The 27,751-nt window shown below is 38.9% G+C and overlaps 1 protein-coding gene across 3 annotated transcripts in view; it reads right to left on the reverse strand.

The window, feature by feature from the left end:
- pvrl2l (PVR cell adhesion molecule related 2 like) overlaps window positions 1-27,751 on the reverse strand; it is a 396,229-nt gene that overhangs the window by 64,516 nt on the left and 303,962 nt on the right. The gene's annotated exons all lie outside the window — the stretch shown is intronic.

Consider the following 27,751-nt stretch of genomic DNA (forward strand, 5'->3'; position numbering starts at 1 on the left):
GACAGAAGGCATCCAGGAAGGTTAGAAAACGTGCATGAATGAAATACAAAAATAAATAAATGACCATTTGTTGGTTTATTGAAGGAAAAGACAAAGAGATTGGGAGAAAATGAGAAACAGTGTGGAAGCACCACTCTGGGCTCAGGTGTTTTTCTTCAATTCCTGTGACATTTATGTCTCATTTGGTTTGTGGCTGCAGCTGCTGAGGCAAATGTTAGAGGAAGTTTGCATGCAAGTGTGTGGCCTCGCTACCCTTAAGGTGAAAGCTATCCAAAGTGACAACTTGTAGTTGTAATCACAGCTTTCAACCTGTGCCAGTCACACAGAAAACTAATTTTTAGCTCCATCCATGACAAACAATCTGAGATGACGCAGGAGAACATCAGGGCGACAACCTAATTATGCACAGAAAGGTGAAGGAATCCCTGAGAGTTCAAATAGCTCATCAAATTGTCCGCGCCTGTGGTCTCTGGAGGGTGTTAGAATCCAAAATGACTGTTAGCAAGGGGGATGCACAGCCGACAAGCTCAGACAAATTCTCAGGAACTGTGCTAAAATGTAAAATCTGTGCAAGTATACACAAGGGGAAAAAATTGAAGAAAACAAGAATGAAACTATTAGGAGGAATGGAGTGCTTCACTGCACAACAACACAAATTTGCAGAGGCTAAACACACATAAATGCACAGAGAAAGACAGATGGGAACCTCAGGCTTCACAGGTGGCACCTGCATTTCAAGCAGATACTGCTGCCAATGGCCAGTGCAGAAAAACAAAATCCAAATACAAGTTAAAGTGTCATGTGCAAACATCAACCATCAGTCTGCCCGTTCCTTCCAGGATAATGTTTTCTCCAGCCAGCAGACCATGAAGCACCTCAGGTGTGCCACGTATGGCAGCTTCGGCACATAAACATGCAATGACCGCCATAAAAAACACAACACTTGGGAGCACGCAAACACAGACATCTGTCACATTTCCCCTCATGTCTGCGACATTTCAGAACAGGACATTTTATCTTCCTCATGGCACAACATCAATGTTTTACATCCTCTTTAAATTTTAAATTTTGCACTTGTCACACGATGACTTTAATAATTCACAACACCAATATTTCTGTAATGACTGGTAATATCCACACAGCGACTGAAATGTTCAGTAGCTTGTTTCCCACCTGCACAGATTTTGTGTATTGTTTGTAAATGTCCTGAAGATAATAGATACACACCAGTTTAGCTTTCTGTTGTTTACACATTAATCTTATTAATGACTTCAGATCAGAAGCATAGATTGTCTGCAGAAGCATTTTAAATCCCCACAAGATGAGAGCTCAAGAAATGTGAATCCTCTATCCAGTTTTTTTTCTATTTTTTTCTAAGTGTAGAATTTGTGAGGAAAATATTTTTCTTGGTGTATATATTATTGAAACGTGGCTTAGCCCAAATAAATCTGCTAAAACTCATTCAGCATGAAACCAGTCATGATGCTGCTACATTTTTGGTACATGCAAAAAAGGTTTCTCCAGCTGCTTTCCCGGCCATTCTAATACACATTTACTCCAAGGGTCATTACATCCACTCTAGGATGTTTCCACTGACCTTGTTCTGCAGAATCTGCAGAGTTTCAGAATTCTTCATATTCAGGTTTTTGCACCTCAACCATCAGTTTTAGCCTTGCTGTGGAGGAGGAACCATTATTATTTTTAGCATCTAATCAGCCGTGAGGAAATATACAGGTCCTTCTCAAAATATTAGCATATTGTGATAAAGTTCATTATTTTCCATAATGTAATGATGAAAATTTAACATTCATATATTTTAGATTCATTGCACACTAACTGAAATATTTCAGGTCTTTTATTGTCTTAATACGGATGATTTTGGCATACAGCTCATGAAAACCCAAAATTCCTATCTCACAAAATTAGCATATTTCATCCGACCAATAAAAGAAAAGTGTTTTTAATACAAAAAACATCAACCTTCAAATAATCATGTACAGTTATGCACTCAATACTTGGTCGGGAATCCTTTGGCAGAAATGACTGCTTCAATGTGGCGTGGCATGGAAGCAATCAGCCTGAGACACTGCTGAGGTCTTATGGAGGCCCAGGATGCTTCGATAGCGGCCTTTAGCTCATCCAGAGTGTTGGGTCTTGAGTCTCTCAACGTTCTCTTCACAATATCCCACAGATTCTCTATGGGGTTCAGGTCAGGAGAGTTGGCAGGCCAATTGAGCACAGTGATACCATGGTCAGTAAACCATTTACCAGTGGTTTTGGCACTGTGAGCAGGTGCCAGGTCGTGCTGAAAAATGAAATCTTCATCTCCATAAAGCTTTTCAGCAGATGGAAGCATGAAGTGCTCCAAAATCTCCTGATAGCTAGCTGCATTGACCCTGCCCTTGATAAAACACAGTGGACCAACACCAGCAGCTGACACGGCACCCCAGACCATCACTGACTGTGGGTACTTGAGACACTGGACTTCTGGCATTTTGGCATTTCCTTCTCCCCAGTCTTCCTCCAGACTCTGGCACCTTGATTTCCGAATGACATGCAGAATTTGCTTTCATCTGAAAAAAGTACTTTGGACCACTGAGCAACAGTCCAGTGCTGCTTCTCTGTAGCCCAGGTCAGGTGCTTCTGCCACTGTTTCTGGTTCAAAAGTGGCTTGACCTGGGGAATGCGGCACCTGTAGCCCATTTCCTGCACACGCCTGTGCACGGTGGCTCTGGATGTTTCTACTCCAGACTCAGTCCACTGCTTCCGCAGGTCCCCCAAGGTCTGGAATCGGCCCTTCTCCACAATCTTCCTCAGGGTCCGGTCACCTCTTCTCGTTATGCAGCGTTTTCTGCCACACATTTTCCTTCCCACAGACGTCCCACTCAGGTGCCTTGATACAGCACTCTGGGAACAGCCTATTCGTTCAGAAATTTCTTTCTGTGTCTTACCCTCTTGCTTGAGGGTGTCAATAGTGGCCTTCTGGACAGCAGTCAGGTCGGCAGTCTTACCCATGATTGGGGTTTTGAGTGATGAACCAGGCTGGGAGTTTTAAAGGCCTCAGGAATCTTTTGCAGGTGTTTAGAGTTAACTCGTTGATTCAGATGATTAGGTTCATAGCTCGTTTAGAGACCCTTTTAATGATATGCTAATTGTGTGAGATAGGAATTTTGGGTTTTCATGAGCTGTATGCCAAAATCATCCGTATTAAGACAATAAAAGACTTGAAATATTTCAGTTAGTGTGCAATGAATCTAAAATATATGAATGTTAAAGTTTCATCATTACATTATGGAAAATAATTAACTTTATCACATTATGCTAATATTTTGAGAAGGACCTGTAGATGAATGGTTCTTTTGCACCACTGAGACTGCCATCATGCACAACAATTTTTAACCCACCACAGTGAGGATACCATGTCAGGTTCTGTAAGAAGTAGTCATGCAGGCTCCTGTTGCTCTCCTAATTTCTCCCTCATTGCTAAATATGAAGCCAGGGCTTTTCTTACATACAGCCTAAACACATGAGTGAAATTTGGAGATGTGCATGCTGCTCGCCATCTGGTACCCCTATCCAATGGGGATCCCAGTGCATGCAGATTTCTGTGTGCACACAGCTGAAGTACTGCATGGTGCAGTATTTATTGGGATAAAGATTGTAAATTGTTTGTTGCAGCTGTATGGTGACATCCTTTGGGAGGAAGCCAGCGCAGATGGAGGACATGATGCATAACAGCTGTAGTTCCAGCAGCTTTGTAATAACTTACTTGGAGCATTGCCAGCCCAGTGTGAGTGAGATAAAATCCAAATTTAAATCCTGATGACCACACCACACTCCTCCAAATACCACCCAGGACCTCAATTTCTTACAACCACTGTGATGGCCCACCACAACCTCCATACAGAAGCTTTGTGCATGCTCCAAACAGCTGAAAACTTACACAGATGTTCATGCAACATTGGTAGCCCACTGCACTCTTATAATGCACTAGAAGACCCTGCCAAAAACATCTATATTCTTATTTAACACCATAGCAGCTTAATCTGATGTGAAAGGAGTCTAAATGCATGATAAAAGCTGCTGATGCATGTAGCACTAAAATGTGAACCTTTAACAGTTTTCATTGATTTTCTGTGCAGGATTTTCTTAACTATTTGAAAAAATCCTTCAAGCATTAAAAGACCTTTAATGATGATATCTATTACATGTCAAAGTAACAAATAGATATATCCTAAAAGCCTTAATGTTGAAATAGACTGCACTGCCATCTACCTGTTGAGGTTAGGTCTCCACCATTTTCAGACATTTGTTGAAATATTTGCTCTTGTGCCATCTACCCCTCACCCTTACTGTAAACTCAAACTAAGTTTAGAAGTTACAGTAGTTCCCCTAGCATTCAACCATGGCATTTATTATTATGTAGTCTCGTATTTGGAATACATATTTCTAACCATATAATATATGATATGTAGCCCCAGTAACCTCTTGACTCCAACCCCCAGTACTGGGGCCAGAATTTAACTTTTGTTTTCTTCTAATTTCTTTACTGCAAATTCCATTAGTTAAACATAAATATATGTGTTATCCACAGAAATAGTAGAATCTGGCTAAAAGCTGATACAAACCATTTCTACAAACACCAAAACAGTTAAAACTAAACGCAGTTGAATCAGAAAATAAACAAACTGACGTAATCACAAAACTCGGTCTCAGCTGTTCACCATACGGCTTCTACACACACATCCAGCATATCTGCTGTAAGCAGAGAGCTCACAGATTCCAAAAAATACATTTTGTCGCAATCCACCTTTAACTCAGCCAGCAGCAAAGCAATGTCAGAGTTATCACTCCCATTTGAAAATAATTATTAAGATAATTATTAACATAATGATTGTTTAGATAGAGTGTTTCAATTCTCAGAAAAATTCAGTTAGATTTGTGCATGTTATTTTGATCTCAAACTTCACAAAACCCCTTTGGGCTTAAGTAGTTTTGACAAAAAGGTGAAAAAAAGCAATTTTCAGGTCATGTTGCTTTTAAACATAATTGCTCAAGACAGGAATGTGTAGCACCAGTCTGAATGTGAGCCAACTATTGTGACTATTTCACAAAATTATAAAGAATTCCAAACATTTTCACTGTCGAACATGAGGATATAAAGTATGAAGTTTTGCAAAAGTAACTATTTTGCATGCTGTTAAACCTCAAACCTCAGTGTAATTCATTCAGACTTTGTGACAGATGACACAAAGCACTGCAAAATTGTGAAGTGGAAGTAAAAGGATGAATGGTTTTCAAAATTGAATAATTGAAACTCTTAAAAGTTTGGCAAGCCTTATACATCATTGCACCCCTGAGTTACTTATTGGGAAGAAAATCCTTAGACTAATAAAACTGCTGCAAGTCTTTTGGGGGTGTGCGTTCATATTGAGATCCAATTAGAAAAAGGTGCACTCTGACTTCAGAAGGAAGTTGGTTGCACTGGATTTTGTTTAAGGGTTATTAAAGTAAAGGTGGCTGAATACACATGTATGCCACACTTTTCAAAATTTTGTTTGGAAAAGACTTTAAAAACCATGTATCATTTTCTTTCCACTTTAGAATTACGCACATCTTTGTTTTGCTCTATCGCATAAATTCCCAATAAAACACATTGCATCTTGTTGCATTAATGTGAACAAGTTAACAGTTTTTATGCTTTTGCGAGGCAGTGTATGAAGTTTTCTAAGTTTCACAAGTTTTGCTTTAAAATGTTTTACAGAAAACCTGCACAGGTTCACCAGGAGGATTTTAACAGTAAACCTTCTTGCAGGCTGCCAGGGAAGTGTGGAGAAGCTGGTGGATTCGGTTACCTTTGGACAGATCCTGGTGTTACAGTTTTAATGTGTTATGAAGTAGCTGGTTTTGTCTTTAAACACATATCATTTAACCAGAATATCTGCAAAATAGGCCCATGTTCTAACTTGAATTCATCTAATCATTACATTAGTTGAATCACGTTACGCCATATGACTCCGTATGCTTTGGCTTTCTTTTATGCATTCCTTCAGTGATTTAATGAGGATCACTACCCTGTCAGCATCACTCAGAATTTGAGACATTGCTTTGGAGAAGTTGTCAGTCAATCAAAGCAGATTTGGAGCCAGAATTACAGTCTGCAAACAAATAAAATCTGTCAGCTGATGTTTGACATGAACTGCACCTCTGTCTGACAGCACTATGATTATCTCCAAGTTAACTGCAGCGGGCTGCTTACCCCCTCGCTGTGTTCCACATTTAAATTCAACCCCGGCCCTCCCTCTGACAGATGGTCAGTCTGTTATGTGTGCAGCATATGAACTATTGATTGCAACATTTACATGAATTATTTGAGCTACTCTTCTGCTGGGATTTTTTTTTTTCCAAAACAGGATCTGCTCCCGGCAGCGAAAATAACAAACAAGCAGTACTAAAATCTACTTTTGTGCTGTTGTTTTATAAGAAATAAATAAATAGCTGTACATGCTAATAGAGATCACAGAGAGGAAGATGCACAATGGCATCTTGTTTCTTCTAAGGCCATTTTTCAACATTGCATGTGAGAAACCAAGACCATCTGACAACACTGCAAGCTTGGTGCGTTTTCACAGGCATGCATCGCTGTGTCATAAACATGTTTTTGTGCAGGTTGCGCGTGGGAGTGCACATGTATTTTTCCGTGCATGTTTGAGTGTGTTTCTTGGCTTGCGTGACCATGGTTTTCAGCACTAAGAAAGAGGGAGTAAGGCAGACTGAATGTGAGAATAAGAATGACAGAGGGAGGGATGAGGATTGAAAGGAGAACAAGGTGGAGTACGAGACAAAGAGGTGGAGCAGGCTTTCAGCATCAGCAGTAGTGATTTTTCTTTTCTTGCCGCTTGCCTGCTGAACAACTCACTACAGGTGAAACTTTTGGCCATTTTCACCTCCGTCATCGATTACAGAGGCCCAGTGGTGTCCTATGTTTGTGTGAGTGCATCACAGTGTGCAGGTAAGTGTATGTGAAGACAGAAAGGAGAGCAAAAGTACACAATTCATGCATGCAGCAACAATGGAGAGAGACAAAGAAACAATCGAGAAGGTGAGGAGTACTGAGGTTCTAGGGGGGTTCAAGTAGAGTAGAGGAAAATAAAGGATGAGAAAGAGAGGCCACAGACTAGGGGAAGATGAGAGAAGTAGTTGATAAAGAGGAAGAAAGAAGGAAGAAGTGAAGAAAGGCGTGAAGAAAACAGGAAGAGATGAGGTGAATTATAATCTGGGCTTTAAAAGCAGACAAAGCAATGTTTTAAATTCCCACTCGGTACACACCAATACCCTGCACAGACCTCTGTCCTGTGAAGTGGATAAATGCCTCCATCAGTGAGTAAAAATCTACTGTTTTTAAAAGCTACACACGTCAAACAATGCATAAAGTACTGAATCCTGTTAACCTTATGCATTTCTGCTGCATTATGCAGATATATCTGCCCCAACGTTGAGACCATAGAGAGAGCTCAGGTTGACAAATCCTCTATCCTTCAGCTTCCTTTCAGAATCCGGGTCTTCCTCAAATCCAGATAGTTTACAGGTTCTTCACCTGGTTCTTCCAGTTTTAATTCCCACGGCTTCATGTACTCCTCACAACAATCAGATTCAGACAAACTAAGAACTGGAATTTGTATTTTAATTCTCTTTATTCCACGTACATGAGAAATGTTTTTGTAGCTTTATAACAAGTGAAATAATAACAAAAAACTGAAAGCATAAATAAGAATAATGATAATAAATTGATAAAAAGAGGAAAATCCAATCTAGGACAACTATGAACATTCCCTGGAACAATTAATATTTTCAACAATTGTTACAACAAGTACTCACAACTAGGTACAAAAGCCCTGAAAGGCAAGAAAAAAACATGAAACGAAAGTTTATGACATGCATGTGCTAAAAATGTTCTGACATTTTCTCATAATCTGTCTTGAAGTCTGACCAAAGCTGCCTTTTGTTCCTGAATGTTTGAGCTTTGGGCCCTGAAAGGAAAATGTGTGACAAAAAAAGAAGAAGAAATCTTTTATCTTAAACCAGAAAGAACTGACCTTGCAGGTTTGTTTACTTCTGTTTGTAGAGAAATGTTCAACACCTTGTCTATAGCCCCCAAAAGAGAAAACTGGGAGTAAATCTGACAACTGTTTTTCCACACTCTATTGCTTTTATAGGGAATAAAACCCTATAGCCCTGAAATCATGTGAGCTATTTTCTAACTTTGACAAAATTGATGAGTTCTTAGCCAATAACAGAATAAACATGTTTTGGTCTTTACTACTGCAAGATAGTTTTGACACTTTTGAAAGAAGAGATAGAAGGCTACGGTGATGGTATGTACAGTGTTTGACAAGAGGGGACCTTGCTATTTTTCAGGCATTTTTTTGCCTTTAAGTGTCAGAAGCAAACCAGCTCCACCAGAACAGCAACTTTCATATTATAAAAATGCTGCAGTGCAGGAACGGAGATCTGAAAACACACAAAGTTGTGGTGAGATGTTGGCAGGCTACATGTTTATAAATTTGGACTTCTGATGATTTCTTATTTCTTTGCATAGGGGGCCGGAGGGTTTGGGGGGTGTTGCTCCAACTGTCGAAGCATAGTGGTTGCAATATCATGGTGTGAGGCTGTTTTGATGCTAGTGGTGAAGTGGATGGAATACTGAAGAGCTCATCCCTTTATTAAAAATCAACAACTAGATGTTGTAAATCTAGCAGAACAATGATTTAAAACACATCCAAACTGCTTCCGGAATGGACAAAACAGACTAACAAAGTTTCTGGAATGTTCTTCCCAAAGATCTGACTTCCAACTTGTTAAAAATTTGGGGGCCAACAATGTCAAAAAACCAACCAATTCAAATTAACTGCAGCCATTACTCCAGGGAAAGAGTTCGGATATCCAGTCAGACTAATAATGTAAATGTTTTGATTGCAACCGAAAGCGAGTGGTTGAGACGAAACTTGCTAGAGGACATTTAATCCAAATATTAGTGGTGGTGTTTGAATATATTTACTGCCGTATGTACGATCTGGACCCTGTGTGGAAAAGAGCGTCCTAGTTGTGTGATGTATAATTCACCCTAAAAAAAAGACCAGTTCAAATTAATTATTAAAACAAATTTTAAAATTTTAAATTAAAGCATCAGTTTTTTTCCTCCATGATAAAGGACTTTCAGTTGATATTACTGAGGAGGTGTTTCTACTGCATGTGTTTTTAGGGTCCTGTGTATCCTGATTTATAGACATTTCCCAGTCAGAGATCCATGGAAATGTGGGAATGATGTGGCAGGAAGAAGCGATGTTCAGAACTATCGGTTCGTGTTCCTCCATGTTTCTTTTCTTCTTATGCACACCAGCAGGGCTTGATAAATGAACTATGCTGCGCACGAAAAGCAAACTGCAGGCAGATTTATGATCACGTATAACTGGAATGAAACGAGGATGCATGCTAGGAACATCGATGCATGAAACTGGACCTGAAATTAGTGCTGCTTCCTCCTCACACACATTCTGTGTCAACATTTTGACAGATGTTTTTAAAAGTGTGGAGAAAATGATAATTTTGTGCCTGCTCATGTCATATGGAGATGACCTGCATTTTAATCTCAATCTTCTCTCCTCCATCTGGTGCCCTCAGCTGTTTCTGCATCATATTTTTGTAAGATTTTTCCCCACTTTCACCTGTCCTATGAGCTGCAAACATGCACGTCTGTGCAATACTTTGCTGTTATTTATATCCATACCCAATGACAGTAATTTACAAGCATAAATGTATGGTGTATTTGTGCCTTCAGGGCTACATATGCATGTTAAAGAATCCCAAATGAAGGTTTTTTCAAAATCTTTTTTATTCTGTCAATTTCTCATTGCAGGCCCTTTCTCACACTTACATAAAGGGATATTTAAAGGCAAAGCAACTTGACAATACAAAAGCCGAAAAACAACATCCACAAACAACAAACCTATCGCTTTTTTTGGTTCTCTGCAGAACTACAGAACATCTTTTCTCTGTGTCTCATTTTGAGGAAGATCCTCAGGCAAAACTTTGCAGAGACAAACTGCTTCCAGCAGCGGAGAAGAAAGAAGGGAGAGATTTATAAGTAAAGTCCAAGACTTTTTGTTACTTCACAGACTGGCTGGTGTGAATAGATTATTCATGGTGAGAAGAGAAGAACTCGAGTGGGGGGATGTGGAGAACAAAAGGTATAAAAGAAAGAAGGAACAAAATCTGCTTGAGGAAATTACTGAGTGCTGAAGCCTTAATCATTGCACCGTCTATATTTATTATGCAGCTCTGGTTCTAATGCTCTTTTTTCATCTAAGCAGTTCAAGCTTGGAGGTAGAGCCATTTTCGTAACTAGTTCTGTTTTTAACAGCACACAAAGATAACTAAAGTGCAGGCGAAGAGTTTATCTGCGCAGAACAGGATTTGTCATCTCTGGAAACAGATGTTTTGTGCCTTGATGACCCATATTATTAGAAACAAAGATTCCCTCTTATATTTGAAAATACATTTCAGTCCACAATGTTGTGCACGGATAGGTTCAAGAGTGGTGTGAACTTTTTTCTTGGAAAGTATTTCTTGTGGAAGGTAAAGTAAGCACAGCTTCTTGTAGCAACATCAAAGCTTTAAACTGACAAAAATGGCTTCTGCAAACAATGAGATGTTGGAAAATCTTCCGTTCCCCCGGTCTGATGTTCCAGTTTGAGCCCCTCAGCATCCATTGGTTACAAGTTTCTGTCTTTATGAAGAACCAACACTAAACAAATATCCAGGGGGACAACTGGGTAACCGTTCAATCAGCATTCAGCTAATCACGGTAGCATTTGTGCACAAATTTGATCTAAATCCTGGGAGGAAGAGACAACCCTGTGAATATTTTTCACAAGTAATAGAAAATTTTATAATGTCAGGGAAAAAGAGGAGAACAGATGTATAGACACATTTAACGTAGAAAAAAACAAGACGTTGTGTAAACCATGCGGGACAATGATCTCCGGTAAAAAGACAACTAATCTTAAATGACATCTACAGACAAGTCATCCAGATCTACGTGCAAAGGTAACTGGTTTAAGGCAAACATTATTTCGTTAACTGCTATTGTGTTTTTACAATGCTTTAGTACTATGCTTTACTATAATAAAACTATACCACTGCTTTTCTGTTAAGTTAATGTTAGAGACAGGAAGGCTGTGGGTGGTAAAAAAAAAATGGATTCATTTTGTGTTATTCAAGGAAATTGGTGAAAAAATATTTACATTTTACATATAATTTATTTGACTAAATTGACTGTAGATTTAGTCGACTAAATTCCTATGATAATTAGTTGACTAAAACTAGACTAAAACTAAAGCAATTCTGATGACTAAATTATGAATAAAACTAAATTACATTTTTGTCAAAAGACTAAGACTAAAAGTAAATCAAAATTTACTGTCAAAATTAACACTGGTACAATAAATACAAGTTCAGGTATTTAAGAATATTTGCAATATGAGGGAATAATTGGGCATAACTCCAACCACAAGATGGCGGCATAGTGCTACCAATATGACCATTGTATATGTAGAATATGCATCAGCTGACATCACTTGGACACATGCAGTACCATTTTTTTCTCTTTTTGTTAATTTGAATTTGCAATTTATGGTTTTCTTTATGTTTAGGACTATTTGCATTGTATTCTCACTGAAGGCATTACAACTGTGAATGGCCACATATGGAATTATGTAGCAAAAGAAATTGCAAAATAATTGTTGTGATGACTGAAATATAAGCCTTCTGTTGTCTGTCAATGAACCTCGGAAGTTCTTTCAAGACTTTGAAAATCTTTTTCAGGTGACCACCTCATGAAGCTCATGGAGAGAATACCAAGAGAGCAAAGCAGTTATCAGAGCAAAGGTTGGCTATTTTGAAGAATCTAAAATATAAAAATGCTCCAAATATAAAAATGTTTGGTTATTTCACACTTTTTGTCACTACATAATTCAATGTGTGTCCATTCACAGGGTTTCCTATGGTGAGAATCTACAATTTAAATAGTCATGAAAATAAAGAGACCCCTTAAGTGAGAAAGTGTATCTAAAACTCTGGACCGGTAGTGTACAGTCAAGCCTTCCATACCATACCTTCCATAAAGACAACCACCAAAAAATAACTGTAAATACAAATTATTTTTAAAAAACAATAATATAGTAATGTTAAATAAAAGTACAACTCAAGCGGTTTAAATTCTAAACATAAAATGCGTTCCTCAATTATTGAAACATCATGACCCACCATATTCCACAAAGTGGCTTAGTCTGGATGCCGTTTCCAACTGGTGGGGCTACCGGACGCTCCTTTCAAAAGGGGGAAAAGAGGAAGGCAGCAGCAAAAACAGAAATTACTAAGAACTGAGAGGAAAAATAGATAACGGAAAAAGGGGGAGGAAACTAAGGGGACAAATCTTTCAAAAATGTCTGTCTGGATGTTAATGTCATATTTTACTGACATTTTAGATTTGTTCCTAGGAAGACATCCATGTTTTGTATATAAGTATTGTTAAAAACTTGTAGTAAGTATAGTAAGCAAAATATGGACTTATAAAGAATATTTTCAGAATCAGAATCAGCTTTATCGCCAAGTTTGTACATACAAACAAGAAATTTGACTCCGGTACACTTTGCTCTCTGGGTTTGTTTTTTTTTGTTTGTTTTGTTTTTGTTTAATGCATTATAAGATATATTTATGCATAAGATGGTGCTGATGATAGCCTCGGAGCTTCGCTCTTTCTTTCTTTGTGTATTTTGTGTGTTTTTATGTTTTTCGAGGAACAGTACCACAATTCTGTGGTCTTATTCAGCAGAGAGAAACTTCTCAACATCAGAGAGTCCTCTCTTGGGATTTTTTCACCATCCTTCATCGATCCGAGGTTCACTGAGCTCCTGGCAAGCGGAGCTGCGGCACTCTATGGGATACTGCGCCAAAGGTGTCGGAGGGTAAAGCGCGCTGGTAAAGCTCCGCAAACAAGGACTTCGCACACCACCGCCTTCAATCCACCTGGCAAATGTCCGTTCTCTAAGTAACAAGATGGACGAGCTGCTTCTTCTCAGCTATAAAAACACGGACCTCCGTGGATCAGCGGTTCTCTGCTTTACCGAGACATGGCTGAGTGAAAACATCCCGGACCGCACACTGTTGATGCCGAGCTTCCATTTGTTCAGAGTGGATCGCAGCGTGGAGCTGTCGGGGAAGAAGCGAGGAGGCGGAATCTGCTTTTATATAAATGAAGGTTGGTGCAGAGACATAAAAGTGCTGGGGAAAACATGTAGTCCTGATCTGGAGTCATTTTCCACGAACTGTAAACCGTTTTATTCACCGAGAGAGTTTTCCTCGTTTATAATAATTGGCTCATATTTTCCACCGCATGGCTGCACTTCTGCCGCTGAAAAACATCTCGGAGAAAAAATACATGGACTCTTTCATCATAATACTGGGAGAATTTAACTCCCCAAATACAGAGAGCATATTAAGTGTCCCACCAGAGAAAAAAACACACTAGACCATTGTTACACAACTTTAAAGGAATCATATCAGGCTGTTACCAGGGCTGCTCTGGGATTTTTGGATGATTCTCTTATCCACCTCATCCCAACCTACAGACAGAGACTAAGATCTTCCACACCCACGGTTCACACTGTTAAAAAGTAGACTGAGGAACCAAAGCAGATGCTACAGGCCTGCTTTGAATGCACAGACTGGACTGTTTTTGAAACTTCAGCCACTGACTTAAACCAACTAACTGATGTGGTGACATCATACATCAGTTTCTGTGAGGACATGTGTGTGCAGACCAAGACCTTCTGCACCTTTGGGAACAATAAGCCATGGTTTACTCCACACCTCAGGAATCTGCGCAGGGAAAAGGAAGAAGCTCACAGCAGTGGAGATTGGGCGCGGTACAGGCAGGCCAGGAACAGACTAACAAAAGAGATCAAAGCAGGCAAGAGAAGCTACAGTGAGAAGCTAAAGAACAGCCTTTCTACTGGTGACACTTCAGCTGTATGGACTGGTCTGAGAAACCTGACTGGCTATAGGAGCCCTCCCACCCATCCTGAACAGAATCCTCGTCTGGCTAACCGTCTGAATGGCGTCTACTGCAGACATGACAGGAAGCCGTTCACACCTCAAATCATCTCCTCCACATCCCATTCAGGAACAAATTCTTCCCATAAAGCAACCAACCCCCTATCTTCAGATCCTCTGCCTGCACTAAAGATCTCCGAGGAAGATGTAAATAGGCTCTTTCAGCGCATGAAAACAAAGAAAGCTGGAGGACCTGATAATGTCTCCCCATCATGCCTGAAACCCTGTGCAAATCAACTCGCCCCGATCTTCAACAAGTCACTGGAGAAATGTGAGGTCCCCTCCTGCTTCAAACAATCCACTATCATCCCTTTGCCCAAGAAACCCACCATCCTAGGATTAAATGACTACAGGCCTGTAGCCCTGACGTCTGTGGTCATGAAATCCTTTGAGCGGCTGGTGTTGAAGCACCTGAAAGACATCACAGGCCCCCTGCTGGGCCCCCTGCCGTTTGCTTACCGAGCAAACAGGTCGGCAGATGATGCTGTCAACTTAGGTCTACACTTCATCCTGCAACACCTCGACCACCCAGGGACGTACGCCAGGATCCTGTTTGTAGACATCCGCTCGGCCTTCAACACCATCATACCAGACATCCTCCACCAGAAGCTCACCCAGCTAAGCAGCCCAGCCTCCACTTGTCAGTGGATCAACAGCTTCCTGATGGACCGAGAGCAGCAGGTGAGACTGGGGAGCATCTTCTCCCGCACCAGATCTATAAGTACTGGTGCCCCCCAGGGGTGTGTTCTATCCACACTCCTGTTCTCCCTGTACACAAATGACTGCACCTCAGCGGACTTGTCCCTGAAACTCCTGAAGTTTGCAGATGACACAACTGTCATTGGTCTGATCCAAGATAGTGATGAGTCTGCATACAGACAGGAGGTGGATCGGCTGGTACACTGGTGTTGTCAGAACTACCTTGAATTCAACCCACTCAAGACTGTTGACCACTTCAGGTTCTTAGGAACCACCTTCTCTCAGGACCTGAGATGGTCCTCACACATAGACACTGTTCAGAAGAAAGACCAGCAGAGACTTTACTTCCTGAGTACAACCTTCCACAGGACCTGCTGGTCATCTTCTACACTGCCATCATTCAGTCTGTCCTGTCTTCATCCATCTTATGTCCTTAAATATACAGATATACAAAGGTGCATTTGCAACTTCCGTATGCAGTTCTTTGGTACTCTATTAAATGTTCATCAGAGAAACAGCCTGGGGGAAGAAACTGTCTCTGTGGCGGCTGGTTTTAGTAAACCATGCTCTGTAGCGACTGTCTGAAGGTAAAACTCTAAACAGTTTATGTGCAGGGTGTGTGGGGTCTGCAGATATTTTAACAGCTCTTTTCCTGACCCTAGACCTGTATAAGTCCTGGATGGAGGGAAGGTCAGCTCTTATTATTCTCTCTGCAGTCCTGATTATTCATTGCAGTCAATTTTTTATATTTAATAACACTATTTAACATGGTGAGGGCTCAACCCTACAAGGAAAGTTTTAAAGGAGCAGGAATGAGGGAGATCTTTATTCCCATGCTCTATGAGATTTTCCTGTTTACCCCCCGCCCCCCAAAAAAATTAACTGGGATTTTCTCCCCTTGTTGTAAAGCTGATCTGGCTTTCTGACTGTTGATCAATATTTTTAAATTGTATTTCAGATGTTATTTGTAGACACATTTTGGAGCATAAACAATGAACACCCTCAGGTCATATGGAAATATCAAACACCTTTATAAACAAAGTTGTAAATTATCATCATATTTCAGTCAAAAACTGTGGTTCCCAATGCAGCTCAGTGCCGAGCATTGATTAGCACTCAGAGTGTCAGGGTTCTGGGTTTTTGTGTGTGTGTGTTTGTGTTCACTTTGTTTTTAGCTTTCAGATGGTTCCAGAGTTTCTCAGGTGCACGGGGTGACAGATGCGACTGATCTGCTGATTGCCTTGAGGAGTATTTAAGCAGGACGCTGCCAGAGTGTTTGCCTTCAGTGGTAACAAACCTAGCCACTACCCAAGCTATGCTTCGTTCCATGAATCTTTGCTGACATTGTGTTTGATTTTTCGTAGGCTGAAACCTGAACCTTGTTTGTCTTCGTTGAGCTTCGTCTTTGGCTCCAGTGATTTCCTGGATGCTCAAGTCATATCGAAAATGACACAGAGAGCCGCCATGGACATTTTTACAATAAACAATAAGAAGATGACAATGGGCTCATGTTCTTCCTGATACTCAGACTTTATATGAGCAGAATTAATGATGAATTAGCAGCAGAATTTTAAACATGGAAGTCACAAAGTTACAGTTGGCAGTTGCTTTAAGCCCTTGATGCTTAGATCTGCAAAGAGTAGATGCTTCTGAGGGACCAATTCCTGGGTTTGGAGCTGGAGATTTTAACACTGGAGCAGAAAGAACTGAGGCCAAGTTAGGAACTATGTTAAAAGCTGAGATCCAAATCTGAATAAACATGATGTATTTTACCTTGGATAGATTCATCAGATGGAGAAACACTCACAGGTGCTCCTACATAATCATGATGGTTAAAAATTCACAGTTCTGAATTGAGCGCCATGTGTACAGTCCATCAAAACACAGAACACTCTTCAGCTGCACTAATGCACCATTCATTCAGCAGATTATATGGAGTTACAGCAGAGTTCTGTGCACAGCTGTATTCAAGTGTGTTTGTGTACACACCAATAAATGTGACAGCGGATAAGAAGCACTTACGAACACAACCCCAGGCGAGGTGGACACAGAGCTTTGCTCGTTCCCACTCACAGCTAAGTCAACACTCAGCGTTACTAGGAGAGTCGAGCGGCGAAGCGCAAAACATCACCAGTGACAGAAACATTAAAAGGTGCAAAGAATAAATAAACCTACATACAGGTTTGTCCTTCACATGTTGCTAATCCTGAAAATCCCTGCTTCAAACAAGAAACACTTGCTTCCATCTCAGAGATATTTAATTAGGATATTAATTTAGAGACATCACAGTGAAGAAGAATAAGATCCAACATGGACACAGTGGAAAGACACACAGCTTTCAAATAATCTTTCCATGTGGTTAAAGTAAAGCCAACTGTAACTGTCCTTTATTTGCTTTACATGATTTATAATGCCTGTGGCAGGAGGACATAGCAAAGGTTTAGTGATTTACTTTATTCCTCATGTATTTAGAATGATTCTAGGACTGTTTTACCAGCAGACAACTGTATTAAGAAGGTTAAAAATAACCAAAACATTAATTATTTCAGCTGAAATGTTCGGTATTTTTGTATGGTCAAATATGACAGAAGAAAAATGTAACTTCAAGTAATTTTCATTGAAGCCATGTGTTTCAAAATGTATCTGAGTGCTGCATTCATCGGAACAAGGTGAATGCAGGTACAAGGTATAAAAGGTATGAACACAGAGAGTTAAAAGAAAAATTCACAGCACGAACTGAATGCCGTTATTTAAAAAAGCTTGTCATCCAGTTTGTAACCTTCCATCTTCGGTTTTAAACAGCATTACCATAATTAGAGTGATAGGTGGCGCTCTTTCAGCTTCCACATCTTGACTGTCAGTTTTTTTTTTATAACGTATTCTTGAATGAATGTTAAGGAGCCTTTTTTAATCCAGCTGACCGGCAGGAGGCAGTGACTGGTCAGAGAGGGACAGCTACGTTACTTTATGCTCCCTACAGTCATAGAAAACATCAGATTCTCCATGACTTTACCTGACATCTTATTAAAAGGCTTTGCAATGATATGATGATATGATATGATATGATAAATATTTAAGCATTTTTTAAATCTTATCCTTTAACAATATTGGCATAAAACATTGATAGCTGTAACCTGTCTATTACTGTACTCTAGTCTTTAAAATTAAATAATTAGCTATGTTATGTTTTGGTACTTGGTTGGGGTGTGAGGTCAGCTGTGGCATCCTTCAGGGACGCTAACTTGTTCCCTCTGTCTTTCATCAATGTGGCTTCTCCTAATAGTATCTTAATATTAAATCATAATGGATGTTACCCTTTTTTATGTTGGCTGAACAGCCATGGAAGCGGCCCAAATAGGACTAATTAATATCATATTAATATAAAAGTAAAAACATCAATCCACACCCATAACAAAATGAATCAAACTGACTAAACAGATGACAAATAATTGTCATCTGTTGTTCAAAGACACAAGGAGAATAAAACATTTCTCTCAAATAAACAAAAACCCAACAAATAATCACAAAAAATATTCTAAAATAAAGAATGTGGGTCCTCCTCAACATTTCTTATACTGCACATTAAATCTCCACCTACCTTTAAAACTAACCATAAATTTGTGGTTCTTTTTGAGAAATAATTCTTGTTGTGAACGTTCATCTGACTTCCCTCACCTCGTCCCTTCTTGTAATGCACATTACAAATTTAAGAAAAGTGTCTAACAAATGAAATGTTAATATTTTGTTTATTACTAATGTAAATAGTCGCAAATATAATGCTTTGGAGTAGCTTTGAGTAAACCCAAACAGCTTTTGGATTTTCTGCACCTTGTTCACAAATTGTTGCAGCCTAACAAAGTTGGAGTGACACCAGACACTCTCTACTAAAACACATTGGCAGAATAAGGATCAGGAATCAGAAAATGCCATCGTTTTACTCTAGAGACTGGGCTGCCCGAACACGAGACTGAAGTTAATAACAAAGGGCAAAAACAGCAATAATCTCCATGTCACTATGAGTGAAAAGCCTGGGAAGAATGCCAGTGACCCACAGGAGAAGCAAAGAGAGATGAGATGAAAACTGACAGAAAAACACACATAAATACACAAATATGTAGTTCAGAAACATACAAGCACATGCATGAACATGTACACAGACGCACAACTGGAAAGCAGCTGTACGCTCACACACAGTGGCGCACACACAAGCGCAAAAAGGTCAATGGTGTAATTCCTCACTGACAGAGTCTGTGCAACCGTTCTGTTGGCTGTAGATCGGGCCATGCTGACCATGAGTAATTTGTAGTGACCTTTACAGTGTCAGCTAACCCAATGAAGAGCCTGGAGGCTGACATCTGCTCTCACTAACGTGTGTGTGGGTGTGTATGTGTTAAAACACAAGTTATAGCGGTCTGAAAGCTCATGGCAACAAATAATGAAAAACATGACAAATCTGGAAAGAATGAGACATGACGCTGAAACACAAACTGTTTCGTGGTTTAGATCTGTTGGAGGACATTTGACTTCTGTGCTCCGGGAGTCGGGGAGCGAAGATGTTTTGTCTTCATATGAAGGCAAACTCAAATAGTAGCACTTCAGCTGAATCTGCTAATGATAATGATTGAATATATGTTATTTAATATACCATTTGAGAAGGCATTAAATGTGATATATGTGTAGATTAAAGTTGCAAATAAAGCATAATGGAGAAAAACACATGCTTCAATATAGCATTAAAAATCCCCATCAACAAACCAAAGAGAAGGTTGTTATCATAAACTGTTTGCAGGGTTTGTCCCTCATCTTCATAAAGGCAGAGGCCACATAATGATCTATATGAACAGAACAATACACATTTTAACAGCTGTTCACCTAAAATATATGAGTACTATTAAATATTCATGACAGAAATGTCACAGTTAAATTTATTTATAGAGCACATTTTAAAAACAACTGAGGATGACCAAGGTACTGTGCTGTCATAAATAAGCCTAGAAAACACAACACCCACTGAGGTTTTAAGCTCCACCAGAGTCAAAGTTAGTCATGATAATGCACCTCCTTCCTCAGAACTTCATTCATCTGACTTCTTAACGTATGAATAGACTAGGAATGTCTGCCTCAAGAGGACAGTGTCGTATCCCAAAACAGAAAACTGCTTTTGGACAATAAGCTTCTCATATAAAGCTATAAAAAAAGCTCTCTGCAGAACTGGAAACATCCAAAAACTTTGTAATTTTTCCAGAGAAGCAACATAATGAAGTTTCATTTGGCAAGCCTGTTAGCATGGAACAAATATTAATATATAGATTTTGCAAATGTTTCTTTTATAACTTTGTACTCTCTTGCATGTTATTTGGTTGATTTTATAATCAGACATTTCGTGTGTTTTGTATTCTTTTGTTTATGTTTTCATTTCATTGTATTTATTGTTGCGGAAAGAAATAAAAAAATACTATGACGAAAAATCAGAGGGGAATAGATAAGTTTTTATTTAAATGCCTCTTCTGGACAGTGTTGATTTGTAAATCAATGCAGAAATCCTAGCCGCCTTAGATTTCAGTCTGGATCTTGGAAGATCTCAGAGTAACTGACTAAACAATATCTGCATAGATAATTGATAAAGTTGGACCCTGAAAGCTTCTATGTTTAATCCTGATTGTTCATGTTATCTAATAACTTAAAACAAATTATATTCTCAGTTGACAAGTTTGGGGTGGACTTAAAATATTAACTAAATTAGCATTACAATACTCAAACAACAAAATCCATCCATCCATCCATCCATCCATCCATCCATCCATCCATCCATCCATCCATCCATCCATCCATCCATCCATCCATCCATCCATCACTGAACCAGTTTAAAAATGCAGTTGTGTATAAATTTGCTGAAACTTGGCCATTTTAAAAGTTTTTCTTTTCCAGGAGCAACCACTGTCTGCCCTTCAAAGTCTATTATTTTAATAATCCTTCAGAAAGAAAAACAGCAGCTCAGTCTTTTAATGTTGTTTTCTAAAGTGCAACTAGAAACTTAGAAAGGTTAACATTAAACTTCAGACACTTCACAACTGAAGAACCATCAATTCAAATACTGACTGTGTGTTTATTTGATGTGTAACTTAAATATGTGTTAGTAAGGACTTGGATTTTAAAGGAGCTATATTTCTGGGGGTCCGGTCCTTCCTTTCCACCCTGAAATTTGTTTCAACAGAGTTAAACATGAATAACATCTTGATAAAGCAATGGATTTTGGGGAAACAATGACTACCTTTAATTAGACTTGCAATACACACTAATAAACAACTACTTGTAAATGTCTTTGCTTGTGCTTTAACATGAACTGGTGTATGTATACCTGTCCTGGGTGCACCTAGAGTTGGAGATAGGCACCAGCCTCCATAACCTAACCTAACCTGCGGTAACAGAAAATAGATAGATGCTATATTTATAGCACAGAATCCGACCAGCAGAGATAGCTCAACATGAAACCTGTTTTCTGCACACTAACTTTATTTTTTGAAGAGCAAAAGCACAAAACAACAGCTGTGATTAAAGGCTTTATGATGTGAAAGCAGCAGTGTTGTGTAACTTTGCATCTGCAGCCTTTAAAGTTAATCAAAAGTCAGACAGGTCTCTGGATGCAGTCCATTAACATAAATTAAAAATCACTACTTCAAAGCAGTTATCAGACTTTCTCTTGCACATCTCTGAGGCTAAATGAGCTCTTATTACCGTTTTTAATCAAGACTCGATTACCAGACATGACATCGTTATTGCCTTTTAAAAGGCTCAGACAGGTTTATTTCATTTTTCACGCAGTTAACTTTATTCATCTCATACGTCAATAAGAAAGTAAAATGCAGAAAGCTCTGATGTTATTTTCTGCAAAATAAAAGGAAATGGTGCAACACAACAAAGAGGTCTGAGATCTGCATGAAGTGGAACGAAGGAAATTTAGAATCTGGTGGCGATATCCTAAATGTGTTTAAAAGAACATTTTAAAGTAATTAAAAGCATTCTATATAACTGAGGTTATACGGATAACGAAGCTTTTACAACAAAGAAAATGTTTTGCACTCAAAAATACACCCTAAAATGAGTGCCATATAATTTGGAAATAAAGTATGAAAACAAAGTTTAACAGATAAAAGACAAGGAGCCCCAAGGAGCAGTTAGCCTAAGACCTGGAGTACAGCAGATGACTAAAAGAAGGACGATGCCTCTTTCTGTTTCTTGACTTTTTCTACTTTATACTGACTTTTCTATTTTTTAGTACACACTGCATGCACAGACATGCTTTAACGGTCAGGAACTGGACTGAAATTTACTAAAGATGCAACCAAACCTCAGAGAAATGTTAAAAAACCCTTTAGGAAGCTGGATAATAATTCAACCAAACCGCTTTTAAATATTACAAGACCACTAGCTGCTTGAAAGCAAAACATAAAAAAATAAAAGGTGATTTAAAATATTTAGAACCATGTTCTTTCTTTCTGTTTTACAAATATAATTATAGAAAATGTTATTTGAGTGGTTGATGATTGTGTTGTGTTTTTGTCCTAATAAACATTTTTACAAGTGGAGTTTTTGACAGTCAGTTTTTATTTTGCACATATATTTATATTATATTGTAGATATGTTTATACTGTTTAATTTGTACTGTATTGCACCGACTACGCCAAGACAAATTCCTTGTATGTCCAAAAACGTACTTGGCAATAAAGCTTTTCTGATTCTGATTCTGATTTTGTAGTGGTTTATACGACTTTTAAATGATTCCTAAAGTCTAGACAGAAGCATTTAGATGCTGGGAATTCAGCACAAACTGGTTATGTCGCATTTGACACGCACCATTAAACGCGGTTAGGCCATGCTGCAGGCATCACGGGGACGGAAGCAGGTAAGGTCAGAAACATGGGAGCACCGGGAATTGATTGATGTGTGGACTGAAGGTAGGACGTTGGTGTGAGGTAGGGCTTCTTTCTCCTCAGATCTCTTCTAAACGGAAATGGAAACAAACTCAAGAGCATGAAAGGCATGAAAACAAAAAGTCAAAGTTTGTGTTTGAGTGAAGCACATTAAGGAGGCGTATGCCATAAAATGCTACTGTCTTTAGTCCGTACCATGTCACCAGCAGGTTGTAAGCTAAGGTTAGAAATGCAAAAAGAAGAAACGGAAACAAAATCATCAGTTGATCATAGTCTGAGGGCAAAAAAACTCAAACAGGACTAGAAATGTCAAAAAGGACTTAACAGTGTAGCACCACTGTTCTTGTTGATCACTGAGAATGTTTCCAGCAGCTGGTGCTCTTCATGAAGAGTACCTACAGCACTGGGGTCCAAACTTTTGTCACGTGGGCCCAAATCGTCAAGTCGAAAGTACTCACGGGCCGCGAAAACTATTATGTTTTTTAAAAGTAAAATTCCCCAAAATGATATTGTCAACTAAGCATGCAAAATTTTAAATGAATGAATAAAGTAGTCAGATTATATTGTAGGAAAGGAATGTGTAAATCATTGCAGATGCAAAACTTTGCATGTTTGCATTATTAAAAGAAAGACATTTAGTTTGCTAAATCTTTTGGGCTTTTGAAAAAAACAAAATCAAAAATACTTAGCCTATTGTCAGCAATAAGAGCAGAATGTGGGTCAGTCTTTATTTGAAAATGCATTTGGCCCAGAATAATAAATTAATTAAAAGCAAATTTGGGTCCACTAAAGCCAGCTTTTGAGTACATGTTTCTGGATAGCTGTGCTTCTATTCACTATGAAATTAAAGCGAAAGCAAAAATTGTGGTTATTAAAACATGAATACTTTGGTTTGTTCCCAACATTACCAACTATAGGAAGACTTTAATTAGTCAGCAATAGTTTTGCCCTAATTAAAAATAAAAGTGTCCATCTGCATGAGCCACCTGTGCTTGTGGGCCAAATATGTACAATTCTTGAATTGCAGTTAGGGGGGCCACACAAAATCAGTCTAAATTGCCCCCAGGCCACACTTTGGACCCCACTGATCAACAGTCTGCAACTGTTTTTGTATATATCCCTTACCATCAAACGTTTTAGGATTTAGAGATGAGAAATGATGGGCTGTAGTATCAGACACGTAAACATGTGAAGATGGAATTTTGTTGAAACCTCATATCTTCAGGCACAATAGTTTGGCCACGGTTTAAAGATCCCAAGTGTGACTGAACAATACAACATTTTTGTGTTTCTGGGAGTAAATCTTTTTTAAAGCATAATGTCCCTGCAGCAGTAAATACATTTGACTCATACAGAGCCATTTAAAGATTAACATGCAAAGACACATCTGTCTGAGCTTCACTTCATTGGTTGAAGTGCTTCTGTGAGGGATACTTCATGCATGGCTCATCCTGCACAGCGTAAATGTAATAGCCATTAGTTCTTCATGTGGCCCTTCCTGGGCCATTTAGGCCTAAACAATATGTCCACAAAGTGGAACTGCCAGAGATTCAATATTTGGAAAACACTCATGATGGTGTCTTCAGAGTTGTCACCATTTACTGTCTTCAGAGTTGTTCAAAGACTTGGTGCTTTAGAAATGGACCAGCATGATTTATATTCATTCCACCAATTGCTTTTTAAATGGGGTCAGCTCCTTTGAAATGCTCTGTCTCCTCTGAATGAAACGGTCTTAGCAGGAGTCACGCCTTTAAAAACATAACCTATTGAGGGTCTCTACCTCATGTCGCCACTGACTATTCAATAGCTGCATAAGAATTGTGTCTCACACTGAAAAGCTATCATTTAAAAATTACAGTTCTGTAGAAGACTTAAAGTGAAAGGTTTCTTACTGGTGAAACTTGACTTATAATACTCTATAAGGCTTTCAAATGGTGATAAGGACAAGTCTACAGTTCAATAAGAAAATGCTCTTACTGGCAAAAAAAACTAAGCAATCTGAAGGAAACATTGGATTTGGACATAATTAAAGATCTGGCACCAGAGGACCTGCTGTGCTGTGAAAAACATTTTCCTTTCTACAGAGTTCTTCTCTTATTGCTTTTTGTCAGATGAAACAAATTCAAACATCTCATAAGGATGATCTGAGTAAAAACAAACAAAAAACAATACAGAAATTTCATATGATTTAGTAAAGTTGTTCAAACCAGAATAGCTCTGTGTGAAAATGTAATTGTCCTTGTACCTGGAATTTTCCAAATTTTCCACACCTTCACAATCATGGATCACTTAAATAGAACCTGTATGGCAACATGAAGTAGGCAAAAAGATCTCCAAAAGCTTTACATCATGCCCTGATCTGAAGAAATTAAAGAAGAAACCTGAAACAAAGACCTTGACAACCATCAGACTTGAATGGGTTACAGAGCCATTTCTAAGGGTTTGGGAGTCCAGTGAATCACAGTGAGAGCCATTATCTAAAAATGGAGAAAACATGGAACGGTGGTGAACCTTCCCAAGAGAGATTGATCTACCAAAATTACTCCAAGGACACATTGAAGACTCATCGAGGAGGTCACAAAAGCACCCAGAACAACATCATATAAAGCAATTTGGCTTTACATATAAGCTGCACTTATGCACACTACTAATAGAGGCCATAAGGCACAAAAGCTCCACAACTCCAAAAGCTTTGGACTCACACCACTGCATAAGCACATATAACACAATAATTTATCATTTTTCAGAATGTGTCTGTGTTTAAGTAAAGATTTCCCCAGAGTCTTCCTCTGATTAGATTTGGCTTGATTCAAATACAGTGAAGCCTTGATTTAAATGGAAAGCACTACACTCCATTATGTGACACAGTGAAGGACAGTCACACTATATCAGTCCTGAGTTGCATTAAAAGCTCTCAGTCAGCTGCAATCTGTGTTGGCCCCAAGGTTGGCAGCTGACTGACAGGTTAGCATAGACTGAGGAAGAAATGTTCTGCTCCAAAACATGTTTTAACAAAGACAAGGATCACAGCTATTAATATGCACACATTTGCTGCATGGTCTACAATAGAAAGTCAAAAATACCTTCTATGTATGAACAGAGGGAGACATTCAGGCAGGAAGGTGCGATTTGCAAAGGTTCAGAGGGTCACAGCATGGTGTTGCCAGACTAGATGATACAGTCACAGAAACAAGCAACCAGAGCAGGGAGGTTGTTTAAATGTCTGGAGCCCGGAGGATGCTCCAATTAAAAAAACAATTGTAGTGGAACATGTCACACCTGTAACCTGGGTCACGATGTACAACTTCCAGTCTGACAATAAATGGAAGCAAGATATAGATTTTAAGGCCTTAGGGTCAGAAACAGAAAAAAAGGGAAGGAGACAGCTGTGGAAGTGATCATGGATTGGAACAACGAGGACAAGATTGAGATGTCTGTCTCAGCAGAAACCATACTGCCCTACTTTAACAAATCATTTGTCACACGATATTTGTTGTTGGTGGTCTTTAGTCTGGAGAAAGCCAATTAAGCTGTTAGTAAGCCTGAAACACTCAATGACCACAGACCACAAATTTAGACTCAAAGATTTTCTCACAAATCCCTTAAAGACTGAATCCACAGCAGGTGATATTCCCAATCTGAACCTGGATTAAATGTTAGGTTTCTCAAAAGTTATAAATCACAAGCACTAAAAACACCATTGAAAAAATTAGACACATAAAAACTTGGAATATCATTGAATTTGGTAACAATCTAAGTGTACCTGTTCACTGTTCACAGTGAAAGAGCAGGAAAAAACTGTCTGTCAGCCGGTCTGTGTCAGAGGCTCAGCTCTCAATCAGACCGACAGCAAAGATCCTCAGCAGAGTGAGATGTACATATCCTACAGACTTTTCAAGCAGTATGAACAAAGTTAGATAGTCCTTCAGAAATCAATAATAAAGCTCTGTGTACTTTAGGTGAAGTGTTTTGAACATTAAAATCAAATACATAAAGGACTGCGCTTCAGCCTCTGTGATATTAAATCACTCCAATCAATAGTCAAGAATTAATAATAATAATAATAATAAGTAAGTAAGTATATTTTAGGCCAGATTCTGTCCCATGAAGAGCAAATCACTTCACCGAATAAACTATATTCAATGAGTATTTAAGAAACATACATTTGCACTCATTTTTAATTCTTGTTCAGTTTAATATCAGCATTCTATTGTTTGTTGAGGTTGCTTTCGGGTGTGGAGGATATTTTTTGGCACACTTTGAGACCCTTGGTACCAACTGAGCATCCTTTGAACCCCACCTGACTCTACATGAGTTATTGTTGCTGACCATGTCCATCCCTTTGTGTCTGCAGTGTATCCATCTTCTGATAATTTCCAACACCCTAATTTAGCTGAAATAATGATAAACTGGTTCCTTAAACGCCACAACCAGTGCAATGTACTACCATGGCCTCCAGTGTTGCCAGACTTTAGTCCAGTGGACAGCTATGGGTGTGGTGGAGCATGTGTGGGGCTTTCATGTCAGTCTGATCAAAATCTTGGAGGTTAAGGCTGAATTTATGACATAAAGGATTAAAGCAGCACTAAAGGCAAAAGGGGCCTAATTTAGGACTACCAAGGTGAACATAATTAAATTGACCAGTCAGTGTTTTTCACACATAATGCTGCTGCTGTTAAAGAATGTTGTGTGATAGGAGCATTAGTTTTCCTTCATAACATTCATGAAGTCAATGGTTTTATTTGTGCAGACAATGCATTAGAAGGACATGTAAAAAGCCTCTGAGATGCTAATGTGCAGTATGAAGAGCAATGTCTGATTTAAATTTTCTAACTTAAGGTTACACAAAGAAACTTTCGGCTGTGTTGAAGTTTCATCATAGTCTGCATCCCTGGCAACTCTTAGAATTATATTTGAGTTTTATTTCCAGATAATGTGTGTGCGATAAA

Source organism: Girardinichthys multiradiatus, chromosome 13, assembly GCF_021462225.1.
Source record: "Girardinichthys multiradiatus isolate DD_20200921_A chromosome 13, DD_fGirMul_XY1, whole genome shotgun sequence".
Classification (NCBI taxonomy): domain Eukaryota; kingdom Metazoa; phylum Chordata; class Actinopteri; order Cyprinodontiformes; family Goodeidae; genus Girardinichthys; species Girardinichthys multiradiatus.